General features: G+C 44.1%; 1 long non-coding RNA gene across 1 annotated transcript in view; it reads left to right on the top strand.

Annotated features, from left to right (window-relative positions):
• Window positions 1-24158, top strand: part of LOC143804428 (uncharacterized) — a 326044-nt gene that overhangs the window by 94883 nt on the left and 207003 nt on the right. The gene's annotated exons all lie outside the window — the stretch shown is intronic.

The following is a 24158-nucleotide window of genomic DNA, read 5'->3' as shown; positions in this document are numbered from 1 at the left end:
TAATAGGGTACATGGGTAATAATACGTTTCACCTGCTGTGACCCTACGATGGGGCCCATCATGATCAAATGGCTGGATTCAGTTATGTAAGGGGGTTATCGCATTTAAGGAATGGTTTCCATATATCTAACACTACTACATTTGGTTGCCAACAGTCCAGAAATTCCAGGACAATCGGTAAAAATAGGGCACTTTTTTGTCCTGCCAGTAAAAAAAAAATTGGACATGTCCGTGATTTTTTTCAAGCTGAAACAACTTAAATAGATAATTTTGACTGAAATTCTCATCATTTTACAGATTACAGTGAATACGGCTGATATCATTATATCAGAATTTTGGCCTGTAGACATGGATCACTTATAATTTTAATGATTTATGATGGTTTTCCAATGTGTCTGTAAAATATATTTTCTGTCCGTAGTTTTTTCATAAGCTGTTCAGAAAAAAATGAAAAGTCAAGTTGGCTCTTCTGCATGTACGCAGCCCGATAATCAACACATTATACGATTTTTAGGAGTTCTCTAGTTTCACATGGCATTGGGAAGACAAGTCATGCAGGACATTCACTGATGTGGATGGAGTATTAGCATATATAGGATTTTTGTGGAACCTTTTATATCTTTTTTTTTCAATTTTGTTTATCTCTGATTTTATATGATGAGGCTGTACAATTTAGGGTTGAAATGATCTCTGCCTTGTATGGCACTTTTTCAGAAGTATTAGTAATTACTGATTTATTATTATCTTTGACCTAAGCTATCATTGACATTTTCTATTATTATACTGCATATTAGAACTCGGCAATCATGGATATATATCATTGGCATTGGTTGGTTCCTACCAGTGTATTTTCTCTCATCCATGAGAATTCGGTTGATTATGCTAAACATACGCTGATTAATCTCTAATCAAAGTTTGATCAGAGTGTTATCCTAGTGTGCTCCAATTTTCACAGATGAGAAGATGGAAAAGAACATTTCTCCATCTTCTCCATTGTGTCAGATTCCATAGTAGCCACCCCAAGTAATTCATTTTCTTTACAATGAGCAGCAAAACACTCAAAGTGAGAAATGAGTGTATAGCTTTGGACAGGAAACTGATTATTTATTTTAATTCTCTCTTGGCCCTAATCTCTTTGTTAAAAACACATTAAAAAACACCAAAGCAAAACCTTAAAGGGGATCTGTCACAAAAGTCCACAATACAAACGGCATACATTATTTAATAGATCTCTTAGTCCAGATGAGGCTAATGTACTTACTTTGAAAATCCACGTCAAAAAGTCTGTATAGTCTGTAAATTAAAATGAGCATAGCTAAAGCTGGACACACAAAATTTTCATTTTAATATCAAGTAGCGAAACTTCGACCAAAGGATTATACAGCCATCCTGATAGTGATTTCCAAAGTAATTACACCAGCCTCATCAAGTCTAAAAGATCTATTTAATATTGGACATAGTATTTTTAAAATCTAGTGACAGATTCAGTTTAGGTGTGCCATAACTTTGTAAGGTACACTGTACATTGATCTGGTCGCTAAGCCAAAATCTCAAGGAGTGCTTAGTAGGAAGATCTATGTTTGCCTACAATGTTTCTATGTATGCCCTATATATAGGGTAATGCACACAGCACACAAATACTGCAATACCGTGCCCCCTATAACTTGTGTCTGGAAAAACACTGGCACAGATAGAACATTACAAAGTGTAGAGGGCATTTTAGTCTAAATGTTGTAAGCAATCAGCACATTACAGATATCTTCTTCTCTACTTTTTATGTAAATGTTCAGTTTCCCTCTATAACTGTTCAGGAGTGGGCAGTCTTCTGTAGAGATGTCAGCATTTTCCTGTGTGATCTGGGCAAATTAAATATCTGTCTAGGATGCCCCCTCTTCCCTATAATCTAAGGGGTAACATTTCTCCTTGTGGAGAGTGACATGCCTGGCATGCTAGTGTAAGGAGACTTATTAGCCTCATTGAAGGGTCAATATTGACTTTCAAGATTGCTACTTCCAATAAGCGGCAGTAGAGTTCAAGTCCTCTTTCTCTCTGAAGAGGCAATTTGCATATTTAATTTTCCAGAGAAGCATTGTATGACTTAGAAGTCTCCTTACCTTGGCATGTTACTCTCCACAAGGCAAAATATTATCCATTAGATCCCAGAGGCCTCCATACAGCCAAATCAGATCTCGTGCTTTGCACTGATGATGGGCAACACCCTGAAACATTGTGTCTGCAAATTGAGATTCTAGTTTGGCGTTTATCCTAAGTCATGTGGCAAGGCTCGTTAAAGGGTCAGTATTATGTTTTAGGATTGCCACTTCCAATAGGTGGCAATAGAGTTAAAGTCCTCTTTTTCTCTGAAGAGGCACTTTGCATACCCCCTTCCCTAGTCACTTCATGTCCTCTCAGAGGCAGACTGAGGTAGGGACACTGTGAGATGATCTCTCCTTCACCTTCTTCACCTCTCACTGCATGAGTTTCCACTGAATGAGAAATAGGGGCCCATACACAACAGATAGCTGTCAGCCCAATGATGGTATTGCCAGCAACTATCTCTCCAGACTCGCTTACACACACTGCCGAATGCTCCTGTGTTTCCTACGATAAAAACGCTGGTAGACGCACCTGCTGACGATTTATCTCACCAGCAACAATAGGATCAGCACTCTTCACTATAGGCCAGAACTTCTCGCTATGTTCAGGCCATGGAGGTCACTGCGCATTGTAAGATTGCGGCGGATGTCTTGAACTCATGACCTTCTTACAACACGCAGTGACCTCTGAGGCCTGTAAGCAATCAGAAGTCCTGGCCTATACTGAATAGGATAGAAATGTGTGACACCCCAGGGTCTTGGTTGTCACAGTGGCATTGCTTTCCTCACGGGGAGAGTGATGTCACGCTTAGAAGCAACGAAGGATTCCATTTATCAGGTAAGCACAAAGCACACAACATGTTCACACTCCAGGCCAGAAGGGGGAGCTCTAGACCTGGTTTAGGGGGAACTTCCCTATATATATATTCTGGCTTGGAGGGAAAGCTAGTTAGTCTGTCAGAGGGACAGAACAGAGACAGTTCATGCCAGACAGCAGACTGGAGGAGTCTAAGGCAGAAAGACGTGTAAGGGGCCATGCAGCCAGAGGTGCTGCAGCTCCTGGATAGCGAAAACAGAAGGAAAGAACAACGTTTAGTGAGTGCGCAGGAGAGCAAAGCACAGGAGAGTGACAGTTGGGGAGGACAGCTGCGACTGGGCTACCTCCCTGGCAGAGCGCAGATACCGGTAGCCGGAAGACCGAGGTTGTGTCGGACTCTAGGAGGCACAGCAGAAACCGGCAGGACAGCTGGACTGTTTGTTACCTGTCCGCCCTAGTACCCACCTTTATGGAGGACAGAGAGGAACTGTGAGGACATTGCTAGGAGCCATAGGCAGTAAGGGACTACAATACCACCGTGCTATGAGGAAGGCTTTCATCTCCACCTGATAAAGGGTAATCTCAATTCCCTTCCAAGCCGGCCGGACCCTGCCTGTACCTGTGATCTGGTGACCTGGACTGTGGATACCTGAAGTCTCCAGTAAACCAGGTAAAGAGACTCTAAACCTGTGTCTTCCATTCTTTACTGCACCACTCACCATCTTCCATCTACACACCGGTAGCCCTGGGGACCTACTTCACCTGTGGGAAGTTATACCATCTCGGCTGCCTTAACATCACCCCAGAGGACCCCTTTAAGCAGCGTCAGTCCCCACTGACCGAATACCACAGGTGGCTTCACGAACACCGTGACATCCCCCTTTGAGTACTGGACCCGATACCGAGTACCCCACGGCTCTGGCGGGCAACTCAAGTGTGGCTTGTGACAGCAAAAAGAAAAGGACCAAATGGTGGCTTGCTTTCAGAAATTGACATGACAGGTTGATTAAACGGATAAAATGCAGCAATGTTATGATAGTGTAGCAACTCACTCGGGAAAATAGGTAACACACTAAAAAACTGCAAGTGACCCGGGCGGTTCCTGTTCAGACTAGAGATCCTGGCCCTGCAGTTCCTAGTGGTTTCCTGTGAGAGCTGAGATAGCCCTAACCACAGACTAGACGATGGCAACTCTGGCCTATGCTGCCTGAAAAGTACTTTACGTTCCTCCTAAAGTATTTAAACCCCGCTGCGCTGATTGGTCGCGCCCAGCCAGACGTGACCAATATGTGATATTGACGCGAGATTTAAACACTGCTTCACTGATTGGTCGCACCCGGCCGGCCGCGACCAATGAATACCCGATGCGTTAGAATCGGGCCCCCATCTAGTACTTATATTTCCCATGTGAAAACCAAACACTTCCTTGTACATTGCCACCATAACAGTAAATTGCACCCCTGTTACGAATATTGGTTTGTGCTTCTATAATAATGCCAGCAGTCTCTTCAAAATCAACCTCTTTGACCCAATGAGGCACATGTATGTATTTACATTTACTATAGAATAGGCAGCATAATCCTGTTATGAAGATTATTACATGTTATAAATCCTCAGTCTCTAGTATTCAGTATTCAGTCTCTATGCATCCAGCCTGACTGACAACAGCTGCTTGTACTAGGCAGTGTGTATGAGCTGTCAATCAGACTAGGCAGGCTGGGATTATACAGCCATTCTGACATGGATTTTCAAAATAAATGCTCCAGCCTCATCAAGTCTAAGAGGTCTATTTAGTATGTATGCAATTTGCATTATAAGATCTGGTGACAGATAAACTTTAAGGAAAGGAAGTAACTAAAAAAATTAGTTATTCCAAACTGCATTATATTTCACAGAACTCATTAAGTGAATATTTATTGTTAATATCCAGACAAAGCCCAACATAAAGATTCTTTGATGTGCTTTTCTGTCATAGGGTAATTAGTTAACACTACTTTGATAAATAAAAAGACATTCCACAGTGACAAGGTGTACCCACTCGGGATGGTCCCTAACTCTTCTATTTCACCTCACTATTTGTCAGTAGGCCTCAAAATAGATAAGGGTAGAGCCACGACCCAGGCCCGACTGTTCAGATACCTGCCCATGAAAAGCTATGAAACAAAATTCCCAGCCAAAAAAGGGGACGGCACCCCTTGTATGTGCAAAGTACAAAAACTAAAATAAAACAAAAAAAATGAGCCAGAACATATGTTGGTATAACGCAATGTGTAGATGAATATTCACACTGCGGCCATTTAACAAGAGAAGAAAATGTCCAGCTTCACCGAATCTGTGAAAAAAAGTTTTCTTTATTCAGAAACTTATGGGTAAGAATCTCAACGCGTTTCTGTAGGCTAAGCTCCCTTATTCATGTCATGATTGAGGGAGCTTAGTCTCCAGAAACGCGTTGAGATTCTTACCCATATGGTTTGTGCTGAAGTTTGTATCCTCCATCTTTAAGTTTGTGAATAAAGAAAACTTTTTTTCACAGATTCGGTGAAGCTGGACATTTTCTTCTCTTGGATTCTACACGCCTGGACACAGCGGGTCCATGCTCCCAAAACTCAGCTTATGCATCACGGGTGAGCTGGTTTATATTCCTTCTCTTCAAGGCCATTTAACAAACAGAGTCTAAGATAAAAACACTGTTCTGATCAAAAAAGCATAAATGGCTTCAGTGTGATTCGCGTAAGTTTCTCGCATTGCACTCACAAGTGTGACCCCGGCCTGTCACCCTCACAGTGAAAATACTCAAAAAAATTTCCCTACGGGCTAAATGTATTTAATGTGACATAAAACTCAATGTTTGCAATTAAATTAAGTTGTGGTAATGAAAAGTTGAAATTTTATATATGATCATAGAGTTTAAAGTTTAGCATAGGAAACACAGACCACATAAGACATATTATAACATTCGCCCACACACAGATTTCACCATACTTAGCTAAAAAAGCTACCAGATTTAGTTCAAGGGTACATGTCTACAGGGTGCACAGGTCATTGAACCCATTAAAGTCAGCTGTCCCATTCTCACACACAGGGTGTACCAAGAGATTGTGCAATGTCCTGGATTCATTTTTGGGAATGTTTCCTAAGCAAACAAATGGAATTGCCAATGTATACATAAAGGGATATACATCGCATTGCTGCCCAGGGCACGGTAGGTGAATCTGTACTCAGTACTTGGCTGTTTGTCATATTCACTATCATTTCATCTAAAAATAAGTGGCAAACACCCCCAGGAGTAGTTGACTATTTCATTAGCATGACCACTATGCGTTAGGTGTTAGGACTTTTACACACTGACCACATTTATATTACGTGAAATGTATTATTTTTTTGCTATGACTTTTGCACAATAAGAAATCAACTTTAATTATATATGTATTATTGTACTGATTTTACTTGGATAGCATCATCATATTCTGCAGCACTTTACCAACAACATCATCACTGTCCCCGTTGGGGCTCACAATCTAAATTCACTATCAGTATGTCTTTGGAACGTAACCAACACAACGTAGAAACTCCTTGCAGATCTTGTTGTGGGTGAAAATTGAACCCAGGACCCCAGCGCTGTAAAGCAACAGTGCTAACCACTGAGCCACCGTACAGTGCTAACCACTGAGCCACCGTACAGTGCTAACCACTGAGCCACCATGTCCAGGTTTCTGTAATGATGACTTTCTCCGCTGACTTCATAACCTGCAGTTATGTGTTGTATATGTAAGAAAATTCTTCATCTGCAACATCCAAGATCAGACTGATTAATTTGGCGTAGCCATTGCAAGCTAGTTAGTTATGTCGTGTTATACACATTATTACACTTTTTGCTTTTAATTTGATAAATCCACCATTTTATGTCTATTATATGAAAGTGTAAGAAATTATAGCTCAAAAACCATTCAACCACCAGCAGAAATGTACCCACCGCCGGCGCAGGACCAGGTAAACCCAGTGTCGTATCTAGAATAATCCAGCCTTGTTCCAGCGTGATAATCCTCATTATGAGAAGTTTGTGAGAACGACTTCATCTGTTTATGACTTGTGTAGGCAGATCTTCACGTTCAGGGTCTTGACTATCTTACTTTTTTATGTTATCCAACTTTCCCACAGATAAGTGTGTGAAAAACTGTTTTGTGTCAGTTGAAAGCATATTGTGATCGTCACCTAAGAACAGGAGACACAAAATAAGAATTGTAGCGTGATATGTAATAAAATTCATTTTCTGGATCCTCAGTTTTAGAAGAATCTCTAAGGCTATGTGCTCACGTTGCGGATTCATTTGCGGATTTTTCCGTGCGGATTCTGCAAAATCCACAGGCAAAACGCCCTGCATTTTACCTGCAGATTAACTGCGGATTTTGTGCGGAATTCACCTGCGGTTTTACACCTGCGGATTCCTATAAAGGAATAGGTATAAAACGCTGCGGAATCCGCACAAAGAATTGACATGCTGCGGAAAATAAACCGCAGCGTTTCCGCGTGGAATTTTCCACAGCATGTGCACTGCAGATTTGGTTTTCCATAGCTTTACATGGTACTGTAAACCGCATGGAAAACTGCTGCGAATCCGCAGCGTCCAATCCGCAACGTACATAGCCTAAAAATGTGTCTGTTGAGCGGAAGACAAACTAATCTTGAATGATGCACATATTTAACAGTGGCGGCACTCACTTCATAATCCTCAGAACTTGAATGTCATGTGTTCCATAAATTAAAGAGAACCTGACATCAGGATTTAGCCCTATAAAGTTAAAGCATGGCCATAACGGTGCTGTTATACTGATTAATCTGATACCTTTGGTGAAGGAATCCGATCTCTGGTTATTATTTAATCAGCCTCTAAAGTCTTCTTCTAATGATGTCTTCTGTGCACAGGGGTGAGATTTTGGGTAGGGTCATCTTCTGCTCCTTCACCCTATCGACTGCCTGCTGTGTGTCTTTTACAGGTCACTGATTACTCCATCACCTGCCTTCTTTTAGAAATTCTGCTTCGCTGTCATTGGGGTGGGCAGCGTGTTCACGATGTGATTCCACAGATGATCTTCAATAAAATGGCATCGATGGCGGCACATCTGCAGATCGAGATATCCGCTTCATGGCATCTTAATTGAGCTGAACTCTATAGTGCTAAATCCTGTTGACAGGTTCTCTTTAAATGGTAAAAACAGCAGCTAGATTTTATGGATTGAGAGTCTGACTGTGGGGGGGGGCAGTGCAATATACTATAGAGGCTCCCTATGGGGAGTGCATTATACTATAGAGGCTCCCTATGGGGAGTGCATTATACTATTGAAGCTCCCTATGGGGAGTGTATTATACTATAGATGCTCCCTATGGGGGGTGTATTATACTATAGAGGCTCCCTATGGGGAGTGCATTATACTATAGAGGCTCACTATGGGGAGTGCATTATACTATTGAAGCTCCCTATGGGGAGTGTATTATACTATAGACGCTCCCTATGGGAAGTGTATTATACTATAGAGGCTCCCTATGGGGAGTGCATTATACTATAGAGGCTCACTATGGGGAGTGCATTATACTATAGAGGCTCCCTATGGGGAGTGCATTATACTATAGAGGCTCCCTATGGGGAGTGCATTATACTATTGAAGCTCCCTATGGGGAGTGTATTATACTATAGACTGTTGTGAATTCTGCTCTTGGGCTCCCTCCGGTGGTTGTTAGTGGTAGTGCAGTGGTCTCTGGATTATAGGCCAGGGCAGGTGTTTCTGCTTATTGCAGCTCTATTAGGTATTTAGGTTTGTAGGATCCATCAATCCCTGCCAGTTGTCCATTGTATCTTGGAGGGATTGCATCTCTGTCTGGCTCCACTGCCCTGCTGTCATTTCAGCTAAGATAAGTGCCTAGTTTTGGTTCTCTGTAGCACGCATGCAGTGTGCTTTTATGTGCAGTGCAATCTATTGTGTTTTTGTCCAGCTTGACTTGTTTGGATTTTTCTGTCATGCTGGTTTCTCTGGAGATGCAGATATACATCCTATGTCTTTAGTTAGATGTAGTATATAGTATTTTCTGCTGTGGAATTTTCTAATGTTTTAATACTGACCGCTTAGAACTCTGTCCTATCCTTTCTATCTAGCTAGAAGGGCCTCTTTTGCTAAACTCTGTTTTTTCTGCCTGTGTACGTATTTCCTCTTAAACTCACAGTCAATATTTGTGGGGGGCTGCCTATCCTTTGGGGCTCTGCTCTGAGGCAAGATAGGATTTCCCATTTCCATCTTTAGGGGTATTTAGTCCTCCGGCTGTGTTGAGGTGTCTAGGCCTGGTTAGGTACATCCCACGGCTACTTCTAGTTGCAGTGTCAGTATTAGGATTGCGGTCAGTACAGGTACCACCTACTCCAGAGATAGTCTCATGCGGCTCCAGGGTCACCGAATCATAACAATAGACGCTCCCTATGGGGGGTGTATTATACTATAGAGGCTCCCTATGGGGAGTGCATTATACTATAGAGGCTCACTATGGGGAGTGATTTATACTATTGAAGCTCCCTATGGGGAGTGTATTATACTATAGACGCTCCCTATGGGGAGTGTATTATACTATAGAGGCTCCCTATGGGGAGTGCATTATACTATAGAGGCTCACTATGGGGAGTGCATTATACTATAGAGGCTCCCTATGGGGAGTGCATTATACTATAGAGGCTCCCTATGGGGAGTGCATTATACTATTGAAGCTCCCTATGGGGAGTGTATTATACTATAGACGCTCCCTATGGGGGGTGTATTATACTATAGAGGCTCCCTATGGGGAGTGCATTATACTATAGAGGCTCACTATGGGGAGTGCATTATACTATTGAAGCTCCCTATGGGGAGTGTATTATACTATAGACGCTCTCTATGGGGAGTGTATTATACTATAGAGGCTCCCTATGGGGAGTGCATTATACTATAGAGGCTCACTATGGGGAGTGCATTATACTATTGAGGCTCCCTATGGGGAGTATATTATACTATAGAGGCTCCCTATGGGGAGTGTATTATACTATGGAGTCTGCCTATGGGGAGTGCATTATACCATATGGAGGCCTATGGGGAGTACATTATACTATATGGAGGACTATGGGGAGTGCATTATACTATAGAGGCCAATGGGGAGTGCATTATACTATATGGAGGCCTATGAGGAGTTCATTATACTATAGAGTCTGCCTATGGGGAGTGCATTATACTATATGGAGGCCTATGAGGAGTTCATTATACTATATGGAGGCCTATGCGGAGTGCATTATACTATAGAGGCCTATGAGGAGTTCATTATACTATAGAGTCTGCCTATGGGGAGTACATTGTACTATATGGGGGGCTATAAGGAGTTCATTATACTATATACCGTTGTCTGCCTATGGGGACAGCATTATACTATATAGAGGCCTATGGGGAGTACATTATACTATATGGAGGCCTATGGGAAGTGCATTATACTATATTGAGAACTATCTAGTGCATTATACTATACTAGACTGTGGCCCGATTCTAATGCATCGGGTATTCTAGAATATGCATGTCCCCGTAGTATATGGACAATGATGATTCCAGAATTTGCGGCAGACTGTGCCCGTCGCTGATTGGTCGAGGCAACCTTTATGACATCATCGTCGCCATGGCAACCATTATGACATCTACGTCGATACTGTGCCCGTCGCTGATTGGTCGAGGCCTGGCGGCAGACTGTGCCCGTCGCTGATTGGTCGAGGCCGCCAGGCATTATACTGTGTATAGGGGAGCTGTACAGGGGAAGAAATGGGTCATTAATAAATGTAAAGTGGGCACTCATTTTTATAAGGGAACTCAGGCTACTGTGGGGCACATAGGGCATTATTAAGTTCTAGGTTTCTAGTGGGCAAAATGTGGGTGCTGTTTTCTAGGGCACTTTCACCTGGCATTACTATACTATAGAGGGCTGCTTTAGAATTTAGAGAACCACACAGCAGGTGCAGTAATAGGGACACATACAGCAGCAGTGGCTCAGTATTGGGGTATCAGGGGCAGTAATAGGGACACATACGGCAGCAGCATCTCAGTATTGGGGTATCAGGTGCAGTAATAGGGTCACATACGGCAGCAGCGGCTCAGTATTGGGGTATCAGGGGCAGTAATAGGGACACATACGTCAACAGCGGCTCAGTATTGGGGTATCAGCAGGATGAGGAGTTTGTGCAGGTTAGGAATAGATGGTGATGGGGCTGGAATACGAGAAGTGAAACGTGTCTTTGTTGCATTCTCTACAGCAGAGTCCTGGCTGGAGAAGTTGTCATGTCGGTCTGAACCAGATGGAAAAGACAGGAAAAATGAACGATTCCATCAGAAAGAACGTCAGCGGTAAGTCATCTGTAACTGTGCAGTGATCTGTTATATGTTCGGTAGTGCTGGTATCTACCACTGACCATATGGCGGTATTATCTATGTTGGTCTTTGTATACGGATTATTTTTAGTAACAGTGCGGTCATCTGCTGAGGTTCTCGGTGCGTCACCTCTTTAGCTACTGGGTTCAGATACTAAACATAGTTCCCAAATATCGCTGACTATTCATAGTACTGGTGGCCTCAATGTGGTACAGTGGAATAGTGGAATGGTTTGTGGCTCCTCATGGCCCAGGGGCAACTACAACCTGTACACTCACTCCAGCTTCTCCCCTGATGCAGTCACCAAACATGCAGGGAATAGATGACACTCCAGTAACACTAAGCTGAAGTTCTACTTAAACCTCTATGTATGAGCAGAGTGTCACTTTCTCTGGTTAATACACAGATGCGTGAAAACCCTTCTATCTCTGTCTGGTTAAATAATGTCTTAATGCTCACCTGCACCACAGCGAATATTTCCCACTCACGTCGTCCCCTATATATAAGCCATTAAAGGCAAATGTAAATATTCCGAATCATGAAAAATATAGTTACTAAGTGATAAATGTCAATTTCTTATAGTAAAAAAATATAATATATAGAAGAAAGATGACATCAGGACGTCCAGTTTACCCCAGTGTTATTAATAGGACTCGCACATTTATGCCAATAATAGCCTGAGGGGACTCCATACTGCTGAGTCTGAGCATCCAAGAATGTCTTCTGCTCAGACCTTAAGTGGATTGGAGACGTTATCAAATGAATATGTCAGTACTGAGCCCTTTAAAGGGGTTCTCTGTTATATTTTAAACTTCACGAGAGGAAGCCAGCATGGAGATTTACAAAAAGGCGATCCTGAAATTCGTTTCCCACTCCAGCACTATTGCTCCGACAGTCTGTACCGGACAGGAAGTGATGACATCATGGACACTAGTGACCTGATCACTGATTGGTTGCAGAGTAGCCTTGATGTCATCGTTTCTAGTCCTATGGAATCTGCTGAAGAGGATTGGCAGTGCTTGATCTAGGAATGGATTTCAGGAGTGCGTTTGTCTTCTTTTTTCTTTCTCCATGCTGGCTTGTATAAAAAATGCTGCATAAATTGTGTATATGTTTATGTGTGTTTTTGATGTATTTTTTATTTCATTTTTTCTCTATTCATTTGAGTAGGTGAAAAACAGCTTCAAGAACTGACATTATGCAGATTTGATAAAAAAAAGCTTTGATAGTTCAAATCCGCAAGAAAGAAATAAACAGCATGCGCAGGAAATTTCAGAAATCTCATTCACTTTGCATTTGCTTTTTTATTACCATACCATGGGCTGTACTTTGTTGCTTTAGTTTTAGCCTTACCAAAAGCAAATACATGTTCCCAAGCTTTCTGCTAAGCTAGAAATTTGCTGATATCATGCAATTCTGAGGGAGGTTACGAAGGCTGGAAAATGTTATTGCAGTGGAGTGAAAAGTCCTGTATCTTCCTATGTGAAATATTTAATATGCCAGATACATATTTTGTTGGACAAAACATGTAATAACTATTATAACTGGGTGAAAATCCAGCCCCTCTATTACTCTTCTGACTGGCAAGTTACTGACATGTTGTTTCAACAGCCTCAACTTCAAAACTAACTATACTTCTTTATCATATTTCCCCTTCCAAAATGTGGTATAATTAAAAATAAAACTGCTTAAAGATGCTCCTATTTGGTATTACTACAATTACATCCACCTATACAATGAAAGTAACACTTTATTAGCCTCCAGGATTCTGGCTCTCACAGACCTGTTAGTTTTTCTTTAAGAATAGCGATGAGCGAGCATGCTCAGCTAAAGTGTTATCCGAGCATGCTCATGTCCTAATCAAGTATTTTCTGTGTGCTTGAAAAACAATGTTTGAGTCGCAGTGGCTGCATGTTATGCGGCTGTCCGACAGCCACAATACATGCAGGGATTGCCTATTTGTTATGGCTGTCGAACAGCTGAGATACATACAGCCACGGTGAGATTTTTTTTGAGCATGTCAAAAATACTCGATTAGGACACGAGAGTGCTCGGAAAACACCTTATCCGTTCACGTGCGTTCGTCACTATTCAAGAATCCCTCTAACTCTCCACTCATTACCTGTATTAATTGAATGTGTTTGAACTCATTACCTGTATAAAGGACACCTGTCCACAAACTCAATTAATCACACTTCAACCACTCCACCATAGCCAAGTCTAAAGAGCTGTCTAATGACACCAGGAACAAAATTGTAGACCTGCACAAGGCTGGGATAGGCTACAGGACAATAGTCAAGCAGCTTGGTGAGAAAACAACAACTGGCACAGTTACTAGCAGATAGAAGAAACACAAGATGACTGTCAATCATCCTCAGTCAGGGGCTCCATACAAGATCTCGCCTCATGGGGTAAAGATGATTTTGAGAAAGTTCAAGAATCAGCCCAGAACTACACGGGAGTACCTGGTCAATGACCTAAAGAGAGCTAGGACCACAGTCTAAAACAATACCGTTAGTAACACCGTAAGCAGTCATGGATTAATATCCTGTAGGGCACGCAAGGTCCCCCTGCTCACTCCAGCACATGTCTATGCCCGTTTGAAGTTCGCCAATGACCATCTGGATGATTCAAAGGAGGCATGGGAGAAGGTCATGTGGTCAGATGAGACCAAAATAAAAATTTTTGGTATCAACTCCACTTGCCGTGTTTGGAGGAAGAAGAATGAGTACAACCCCAAGAACACCACCCCAACCATGAAGCATGGTGGGGGAAACATCATACTTTGGGGGTGCTTTTCTGCAAAGGGGACAGAACAACTGCACTGTATTGAAAGGAGGATGGATGGGGTCATGTATCACGAGATTTTGGCCAACAACCTCCTTCCCTCAGTAAGCGCATTGAAGATGGGTTGTGGCTAGGTCTTCCAGCATGGCAATGACCTGAAACACACAGCCAGGGCAACTGAGCAGTGGCTCTATTAAAAGCATTTCAAGGTCCTGGAGTGGCCTAGCCAGTCCAGGCTGTGTTATATAGTACGTGGCTGTGCTATATACTACGTGGCTGTGATATATACTACGTGGCTGTGCTATATACTACGTGGATGTTACATACTACGTGGCTGTGCTATATACTATGTGGCTGCTATATACTATGTGGCTGCTATATACTACGTGGCTGTGCTATATACTACGTGGCTGTGCTATATACTATGTGGCTCTGCTATATACTACGTGGCTGTCTGTGTTATATAGTACATGGGCTGTTATATACTACGTGGCTGTGCTATATACTACGTGGCTGTGCTATATACTACGTGGCTGTGCTATATACTACGTGGCTGCTATATACTACGTGGTTGTGCTATATACTATGTGGCTGCTATATACTATGTGGTTTCTATATACTACGTAGCTGCTATATACTATATTATGTTAAAACCAAGCATACCATTGTTTTTCTTGTGAAATTCTCAATAAGTTTGATGTGTTACATGACCCTCTTCCCATTGGAAAAAATAAAGTTGGATCCAAAATGGCTGACTTCAAAATGGCCGCCATGGTCACCACTCATCTTGAAAAGTTTTCCCTCTCCCATATACTAATGTGCCACAAACAGGAAGTTGATATCACCAACCATTCCAATTTTATTTAGGCGTATCTATATAAATGGCCCACCCTGTAGTTTCACAACTGTTGGAGAGACACATGTTGGACACCATTGTGTTATACTATTTAAAAAGAAAATGCAAATAGTTTCATTGTTTCAAAGTTTTTAAAGTTGAAGGTAGACTTAAAGTGGTTTTCCCACTAACAAAAGTTCATTTTAATCAATAGATCTTGGAATATTAATAATTTCCACAATTGGATGTGCTTAAATAAAATGTTCCTGTGCTGAGATAATCTTATAAATATATAAAGGAGCTGTGGTATGATAAGACCATGTCCCTGCACGGTCAGACACAGCCATTACACAGTACACAGCAGGGGCACATGTATAAGATTATCTCACCACAGGAACATTATATGTAATCACATCCAATTGTGGAAATTATTATTATTCCAGGATCTTTTGATTAAAATTAATTTTTGTTCATAGGAAAGCCCCTTTAGGAACATCAGGTTCAACCAATAACCTAACGTGTTGAAGAGAAAAGAAAACAAGAAAAACCTCATGAGGCGGACACTAATAGCTCCATATTAGGGCAAAAATTCCTTCTTGACTCCTCATTTGGAAATCAGACTAGTTCCCTGGGTCAATGTCTCATCACAGAGTCTAGTGCCCATAACTTGTAATATTATATTTTTCAAGAAAGGCATCCAGACCCTTCTTGACCGTTTGTAGTGAACCAACCATTACAACATCATGTGGAGAGTTCCATAGTCTCACTGCTCTAACAGTAAAGAATCCGCGTCTGTGACTATGACTAAACCTTCTTTCCTCTAGACGTAGAGAATGCCCCCTTATCGCCGGTGCAGGCCTAGGTGTAAAAAGATCATTAGAATGACCTCTGTACTGTCCCTTCATATATTTGTACATTGTAAGAAGATCGCCCCTTCTTTTCCAAACTGAATAAGATGATGACCGATGATTAGAAAGCTGCACAAGAGGAATGCATTCAAGACGCGACAATCATCCATTCAGCAGTTTCTGATTCCTAAACAAGTTGGTTTAGTTCCAGAGAATTCCTTGTTCCGTAAGTGGAAACAAATGTGAAGTAAAAAGGAGCAAAACGTTGAATATGTAACCTCGACGAAGAAGGACGGCTTTGTTATACGATGGCACAGATCTGTTTTATGTGATAATACAATATGGTTCAATAAGATTATGTAAAGCAAGAGATGTAAGTGATACATGTGGTTCACATCGCTCCATATTGTTATTACTGCAAGGTCTTACATTATTCCTAAATGCAATGGCTAATTAGTACACAGTTCTTTAGTGCAAGACATAAGTGAAGCCACAGGTCATATAAACAGCTGGTATATCAGAAATCTAGACTCTAGGGTTTCCGATCACCTCGTTTACTATGTATAGATTTCCAGTACAAATAGACATCCTCTGGTTAGGAACCAGTAAATTGTGCTATACATTTAAGCAGTGGCGTAACTACAAATTATGGGCCCCGGTGCGAACTTCCAAATGGGGCCCCCCCCGCCATAAAATTCAATGTAACCCCCATAGAATACAATGCAGCCCCCCTCATAGTATAATGCAGCCCCTCCATACAGGGGCAGTGAGAAAGACAAGAGCAAATGGTGACGAGGGGGCAGGGGAGAGGGCACAAGGGGGCAAGGAAGACAGGCACAAGGGGACACATGGGGGCTAGGAGGCAGGGGAGAAGGTTACAAGGGGACTAGTGGGCAAGGGAGACTGACACAAGGGGACAATGGAGACTGACACAAGGGGCACACGGGGACAAGTGGGCAAGGGAGACTGACACAAAGGGCACACGGGGACTAGTGGACAAGGGAGACTGGCCACGGGGACACAGGGACTAGTGGGCAAGGGAGACTGACACACGGGGAATAGTGGGCAAGGGAGACTGATACAAGGGGACTAGTAGGCAATGGATAAAAGTCAAGATAGAGGACAGCGCCACACCAGGGAGTGTTAGGCAATAACACACTTTATTCTGCCTCCTGTGGCAACGTTTCGGTCCGAGGACCTTTATCAAGCAAAGGTCCTCCTAAAGGTCCTCGGACCGAAACGTTGCCACAGGAGGCAGAATAAAGTGTGTTATTGCCTAACACTCCCTGGTGTGGCGCTGTCCTCTATCTTGACTTTTATCGTGGACTTTGACCGGGAGGACCCCCTGGTGTGGACGTGCGCCCTGATGTCCATGGAGACAACGTCAGTAATGGGTGCGGTCTGACATTTTCTTGGTTGGATTCTTGCATAGTAGGCAATGCCCAATTGGTTCTGTACACTGTGGCCTCTGTTCACACGGGATGCATTTTGGCACTGGGCAGCCCGCCATAGGGCGTTATTAATAGGCTGGAGCCAGATGCCTGCATTCCCTGTGTGAACACGCCACATACAGTTTTTATCTTAGTGCACGGGTGCACCACACGGCCAAACCCTTATTGAAGGCTGGCTGTCTCATCAGGTATTGCACCTGTGCATTTGCTATTTCATTTGGGTCCGCTGCATCCTGCTTGTGCATTAGTATTGAGGCCTATTCAGACAGGTAAGCATCTCTGCCTGTTTTTGGTGTTTTTTCTTGGATTGTTCCTTTTTTGGTGTTTTTCATAGTAGGCAATGGAGACTGACACAAGGGGACAAGGGACAAGCACAAGGGGACAAGGGAGACAGGCACAAGGGGACACACAGGGACTAGTGGGCAAGAGACTGACACAAGGGGACAAGGGATACAAGCACAAGGGGACACACAGGGACAAGTGGGAAAGGGAGACTGACACACAGGGACTAGTGGGCAAAGGAGACTGACACAAGCACAAGGGGACAAAGGAGACTGACACAAGCACAAGGGGACATAGGAGACAGGCACATGGGGACACACAGGGACTAATGGGCAAGGGAGACTGGCACATGGGGACACAAGCATAAGGGAGACAGGCTCAAGGGGACACACGGCCCCCTGACCTGCCAGAGCCACTTGCAGCTGCGACCGTGGTAGTTACGCCGCTACCTCACACACACACATACTACAGATATCACACACACAATACAGATATCACACACACACATCATACTACAGATATCACACACACACATCAGTTATCACACACACACTACAGATATCACACACACACACACACACATACTACAGATATCACACACACATACTACAGATATCACACACACATACTACAGATATCACACACACACTACAGATATCACACACACACATCATATTACAGATATCACACACATACTAGTTATCACACACACACTACAGATATCACACACACACAGATATACTACAGATATCACACACACACTACAGATATCACACACATCATACTACAGATATCACACACACACTACAGATATCACACACACACACACACACACACATACTACAGATATCACACACACACACCAGAGATACCAGCTCATATACACAACTCACAATCTCCTCTCTGGTACAGGGGTTGCTGATGTAAACCGGCTGCAGCTCCTCAGCTTCTGACTAAAGCGGCTCTGTCCCGCACCTCCCCCCTGCTCTTGCCTTCTGTCCTGGGGTTATTTTGGCTTTCTCTTAAATACGATCTCATTCAGACGTACATGAGATGTATGAGGAGGGAAAAATACAGACTGAGAGGCTGTCTCACCATGATGACTGGAGCTGCTTCCTGTCTCTCACGTGCCCCGGCTGCCCCCTTCCCCTAGATACGCCTCGGACTGTTGCCGTGCAGGAGGAATCTCCTGCACTGCAACATGGTGTTGGGTGCCAGCACAGCCCGCACAGTGGTCTATCCAGCACAGCCCGCACAGTGGTCTATCCAGCACAGCCCGCACAGTGGTCTATCCAGCACAGCCCGCACAGTGGTCTATCCAGCACAGCCCGCACAGTGGACTATCCAGCACAGCCCACACAGTGGTCTATCCAGCACAGCCCGCACAGTGGTCTATCCAGCACAGCCCGCACAGTGGTCTATCCAGCACAGCCCGCACAGTGGTATATCCAGCACAGCCCGCATCTCTCGCCCCCCCCCCGAGAATGCCCCCACAGTCCAGTAAAAAAAACAAAAAAAAAAACTCTCCTTACCTTTCCTCTTGCCAGCGTTGCTTCCTGCTCCGGTCTAAGGCTCGGCTGCAGTCTGCCCGGGACACAGCAGGTGCGCGATGATATGACGTCATCGCGCACCCGCAGTGTCAGAGGCAGAGCGGGGAATGATGGGAGAGGGAGCGTCTGTAGACGCTCTCTCCTCCGTCATTGCATTCAACTGTACCGGCGTCATAGACGCCGGTATAGTTGAATGCGACGGCAGGGGGGGTGAGTCGTCGGCGGCGGGGGGAGGCGGATCGAGCGGCCCATGACTGGTACCGGCTCTTCTGGCATTTTCCAGAAGTGCCCGATGGCCACTCCGGCCCTGCTCTGACCTGCCGGCCCCGGGCCCCTGACCTGCCGGGCCCGGTCGCAATGGCGGTAGTTACGCCCCTGTCCATACTGTACAATGGCCACACATAGTGCTCCATACTGTACAATGGCCACACATAGTGCTCTATACTGTACAATGGCCACACATGATGCTCCATACTGTACAATGGCCACACATGATATTGCCTACAGTATAATGGCCACACATAGTTACTCCTACACACGCGGCTGAGCTCTGTACACATTGCACATGCGGCTCCCCTCCGTACACCTCGTACACACCCGGCTCCGCTCCGTATACCTCGTACACACATGGCTCCGCTCCGTACACCTCGTACACACACGGCTACGCTCCGTACACCTCGTACACACACGGCTACGCTCCGTACACCTCGTACACACACGGCTACGCTCCGTACACCTTGCACACACGGCTCCGCTCTGTACACCTCATACACACGCGGCTCCGGTCCGTACACACCCGGCTCCACTCCATATACCTCATACACACACGGCTCCGCTCCGTACACCTCATACACACCTAGCTCCGCTCCGTACACCTCGTACACACCCGGCTCCGCTCTGTACACCTCGTACACACCCGGCTCCGCTCCATATACCTCATACACACCCGGCTCCGCTCCGTACACCTCATACACACACGGCTCCGCTCCATATACCTCATACACACACGGTTCCGCTCCGTACACCTCGTACACACACGTCTCCGCTCCGTACACCTCATACACACGCGGCTCTGGTCCATACAGCGCATACACACCCAGCTCCGCTCCATACACCTCATACACACCCAGCTCCGCTCCGTACACCTCATACACACCCAGCTCCGCTCCGTACACCTCATACACACCCGGCTCTGCTCCGTACACCTCATACACACCCAGCTCCGCCTTGTACACCTCATACACACACGGCTCCGCTCCATATACCTCATACACACACGGCTCCGCTCTGTACACCTCATACACACACTGCTCTGCTACATCCACACAAACCCCTCCTGACCTCACACAAAAGCTTACCCTCCTCCAGCACGATGACAACCAGCACTGCACTACTGTCCGGCACTACACGGAAGCCCTTGATCATGTGACTCCGACTCCTCCCCTCCTGTGACCTCATCACAGGTCCTGTGCGCACAGAGCAGCTGCAGCCATAGTTGTGGTGTGCGGCTCTCTGCGGTGGAGGGGCTCTGCTGCGGGACAAGTGCAGTCCCACCCGTGATCGCGCATGCACTGAGAGAGTGCACGCGCACCAGGGCCTGTAAAGAAGATTTATTTAAAGGGCCGGCGGCCCATTTTGTAGCTCAGAGTTCTTAGGGGCCCAGTCTGCTGGACTGGGCGGGCCCCTAAGCACTGCGGGCCCCGTCGCAAATGCGACCCCTGCGACCGCGGTAGTTACGCCCCTGCATTTAAGGCACCGTTACACTAAGCGACGCTCCAGCGATATAGACAACGATCCGACCTAAACTAGCTCGCTGGAGCGTCGCTGTTAGGTCGCTGTAGAGACGTCAAACACAGCAGCTCCAGAACGATGCAGGAGCGATCCAGTGACGTAACGGCGACTCACTTATCATTCACGCTCCATGTAAAAACATTGCTGACATCGTTGCTTTTGCTGTCAAACATGACGATACACGCCGATCTAGCGACCAAATAAAGTTCTGGACTTCTAGCTCCGACCAGCGATATAGCTGCGGGATCCAGATCGCTGCTGCGTGTCAAACTCAACGAGATCGCTATCCAGGACGCTGCAACGTCACGGATCGTTGTCGTTCTCGTTGGAAAGTTGTTTAGTGTGAAGGTACCTTAAGAGCCAAGGAAGATGATATCCATATAATCCCAATCTAATCTCGATAAAGGATTAACCTAAGATTAGTGGAATAAACAGGAGAGCTATCTAAGTGTAGTGAGTAAGTTGTTATGTGAATCAGGTGAGAGATGATAAATATGTGCTCACTTCATAAAGTTGTGCTAACTGAGGCAGAAGTCTAGGATAGGACCCAAAATGTGATCTTATATGCGGTGCAAGTTTGCAACCAGCCTGGTGGACATGGTAATCCCTCCAATGAACAGCAACGATGTTACACCAATTTGGTGCTTCCATCATAAAGTTATAGTGATTCAAAACCATTCGATCATTATCACTTTATGGTGGGAGCACCAAATTCCTGGATCATCTTTGCTAATCTAACCCTGATATTAGCTTAGCTCCCTCACTCTTTTGGGTGTTGATGGTACCCCAAAACTAAATGTAATAGAAGATTTGGTGCCCTAATAATTTGATGTTTACATCGCTGTTCTTATAAAAAGATGGAACTTTGTAGAGATTCCCACCATATATGAAAATTGAGGCTGGTACCATACTCAGTTGTATTTCCTCTTCACCGTAAGCCCTCTACCACCTGGAGTTGTTGACTCAGTCCTTGATAAGAGTGAACTAACTTAAAGAGGTTGTTCACTACCTTTACATTGATGGCCTATCCTGAGGATAGGTCATCAATGTCTGAACATTGCACTCCTGCCAATCACCGGTGGTGATGGTGGCGGCCATTGGCCGGAAGCACTCACTTGCCAAGCTGCTCCATCTACTTATAGTGGTTGCCACAGGGTGCATCCACCTTTTATTCAAATCAATAGGTGGAGGATGTGCAGTACCCTGCGGCAGTCACTAAAAATAGATGGAGCTGCTCAGCAAGTGAGTACTTCGGGCAAGCAGCTGCCGACACCGGTGATAGTTGATCGGCAGGGGGGTGCCGGGTGTCGGGACCTGGCCAATCAGAATTGATGAACTATACTAAGAATAAGCCATCAATCTAAAAGTAGTGGACAACCTCTGTAATTATAAAAAACTGTCAATCACAGCTCAGCTTTAACTTCTTATCGTTTCTTAAAGGGTTATTCCCCAAAAATTCCCTATTTACTGGACACAGGAGCCCCTGTTTGATTGGAGTGGAGGAACGTATGGTCGGCCTTTGCTCCATTCATTATGCAAGTGCACTTAGTTTTCTCTGGCAGTCCAAATAACAATGAATGGAGCTGAGACTTAGTAAGTGAACTTCCAACATTACTGAACATATATATAGCCCAACGTGAAAGCAGTATATTTCTGATATTTGGTTTAGGAAAGTGCAGTTTGCTCTGATTTCCTACACCCTAAAAAAAATGTATGTGAAAGGATACCAGCCAGACAGAGGTAAAAAGTGCACCTTTTTTTTCTTACCTCCATCAGGTTACTTGGACTAAAGCTATCTTGAAAGCATGCTCTGGTAGTAGTGTCGTAGATTAAAGCCTGTGGGATCTAATGCAAAATCTCAAACTTTAATGGTTCTTTAACAGTATTGTATTCTCATATAGACCCAAAGAACCTGGGCTCTAGGGCACAAGTGCAACTGCAATCTCCGCACTCCCTGTTCTTAAGCCTGGGAGCATTCTGGAGCGTACACTCAATAAATGGATAGAGCTAACCTAACTCAGTTTCCCAAAGAGAAGCTTTATAGTCAGCTGTATTTGCTATATATATGTACAGTATACACAGCAGGTGAATTATATATTGAACACGTCACCAATTTTCGAATAAAATATATTTCTAAAGGTGCTATTGACATGAAATTCTCACCAGATGTCATAAAAAAACATCAAATCCACACAGGCAAAGAGATCAAACTATAGATGTTAATAAATTAAATTATGTGCAATAATGAGAAATGACACAGGGAAAAAGTATTGAACAGGCTTACTTAAATTTATTTAATACTTCATACAAAAGTCCCTGAAGAAGCGGCATAAGCGAAGCGTACGTTGGGGAAAGGACCAAACGCCAGGACGGGACACTAATCATGGGTAATTATCTATACACATACATTTATGCTCATTATATTATTCATAGTAGTGCACTCTATTTGAGATTGCATTTACTTTATTTACTTTATTTAATAACCTTTCTGGCATTGGACGTCCTATCGTACGTACTTTCTGGCATTGGATGTTCATGTGACCTGGGACTTACTTTCCATGGATGGAATAGTACGTCCAATGCGATCAGCTGTGCTCACCACACATCTACATAATTTCCTTAGGGGTCTACTTTCCAAAATGGGGTCACTTGTGGGAGGTTTCAATGTTTAGGCACATCAGGGGCTCTCCAAACGCACCAATTTTGCATTGAAAAGTCAAACGGCGCTCCTTCCCTTCCGAGCTCTGCCATACGCCAAAACAGTGGTTTACCCCCACATATGGGGTATCAGCGTACTGAGGACAAATTGTACAACAACTTTTAGGGTCCAATTTCTCTTGTTACCCTTGGGAAAATAAAAAATTGGGGGCGAAAAGATCATTTTTGTGAAAAAAATATGATTTTTCATTTTTACGGCTCTACATTATAAACTTCTGTGAAGCACTTGGTGGGTCAAAGTGCTCACCACACATCTAGATAAGTTCCGTAGGGGGTCTACTTCCCAAAATGGTGTCACTTGTGGGGGGTTTCCACTGTTTAGGTACATTAGGTGGTCAGAAAAAAATAAGTATTCCACCAATCAGATGAATAATGTATATAGCAAGGTAGAACTGTAAGTTTAAAACCTAACTTTTAATATATCTCAAATAAAAAGTCTCAAGGACCCTAATTTAGCAAACACAAACCAAATGAAAAAAACACAATATTCATACTAAAATGAATATTTGACATGTGCCCGCAATAGCGGCGGGTGAAATCGCGATTCACCCGCCGCTATTAAC

Source organism: Ranitomeya variabilis, chromosome 2, assembly GCF_051348905.1.
Source record: "Ranitomeya variabilis isolate aRanVar5 chromosome 2, aRanVar5.hap1, whole genome shotgun sequence".
Classification (NCBI taxonomy): domain Eukaryota; kingdom Metazoa; phylum Chordata; class Amphibia; order Anura; family Dendrobatidae; genus Ranitomeya; species Ranitomeya variabilis.
This window is presented reverse-complemented; position numbering and strand designations above follow the sequence as displayed.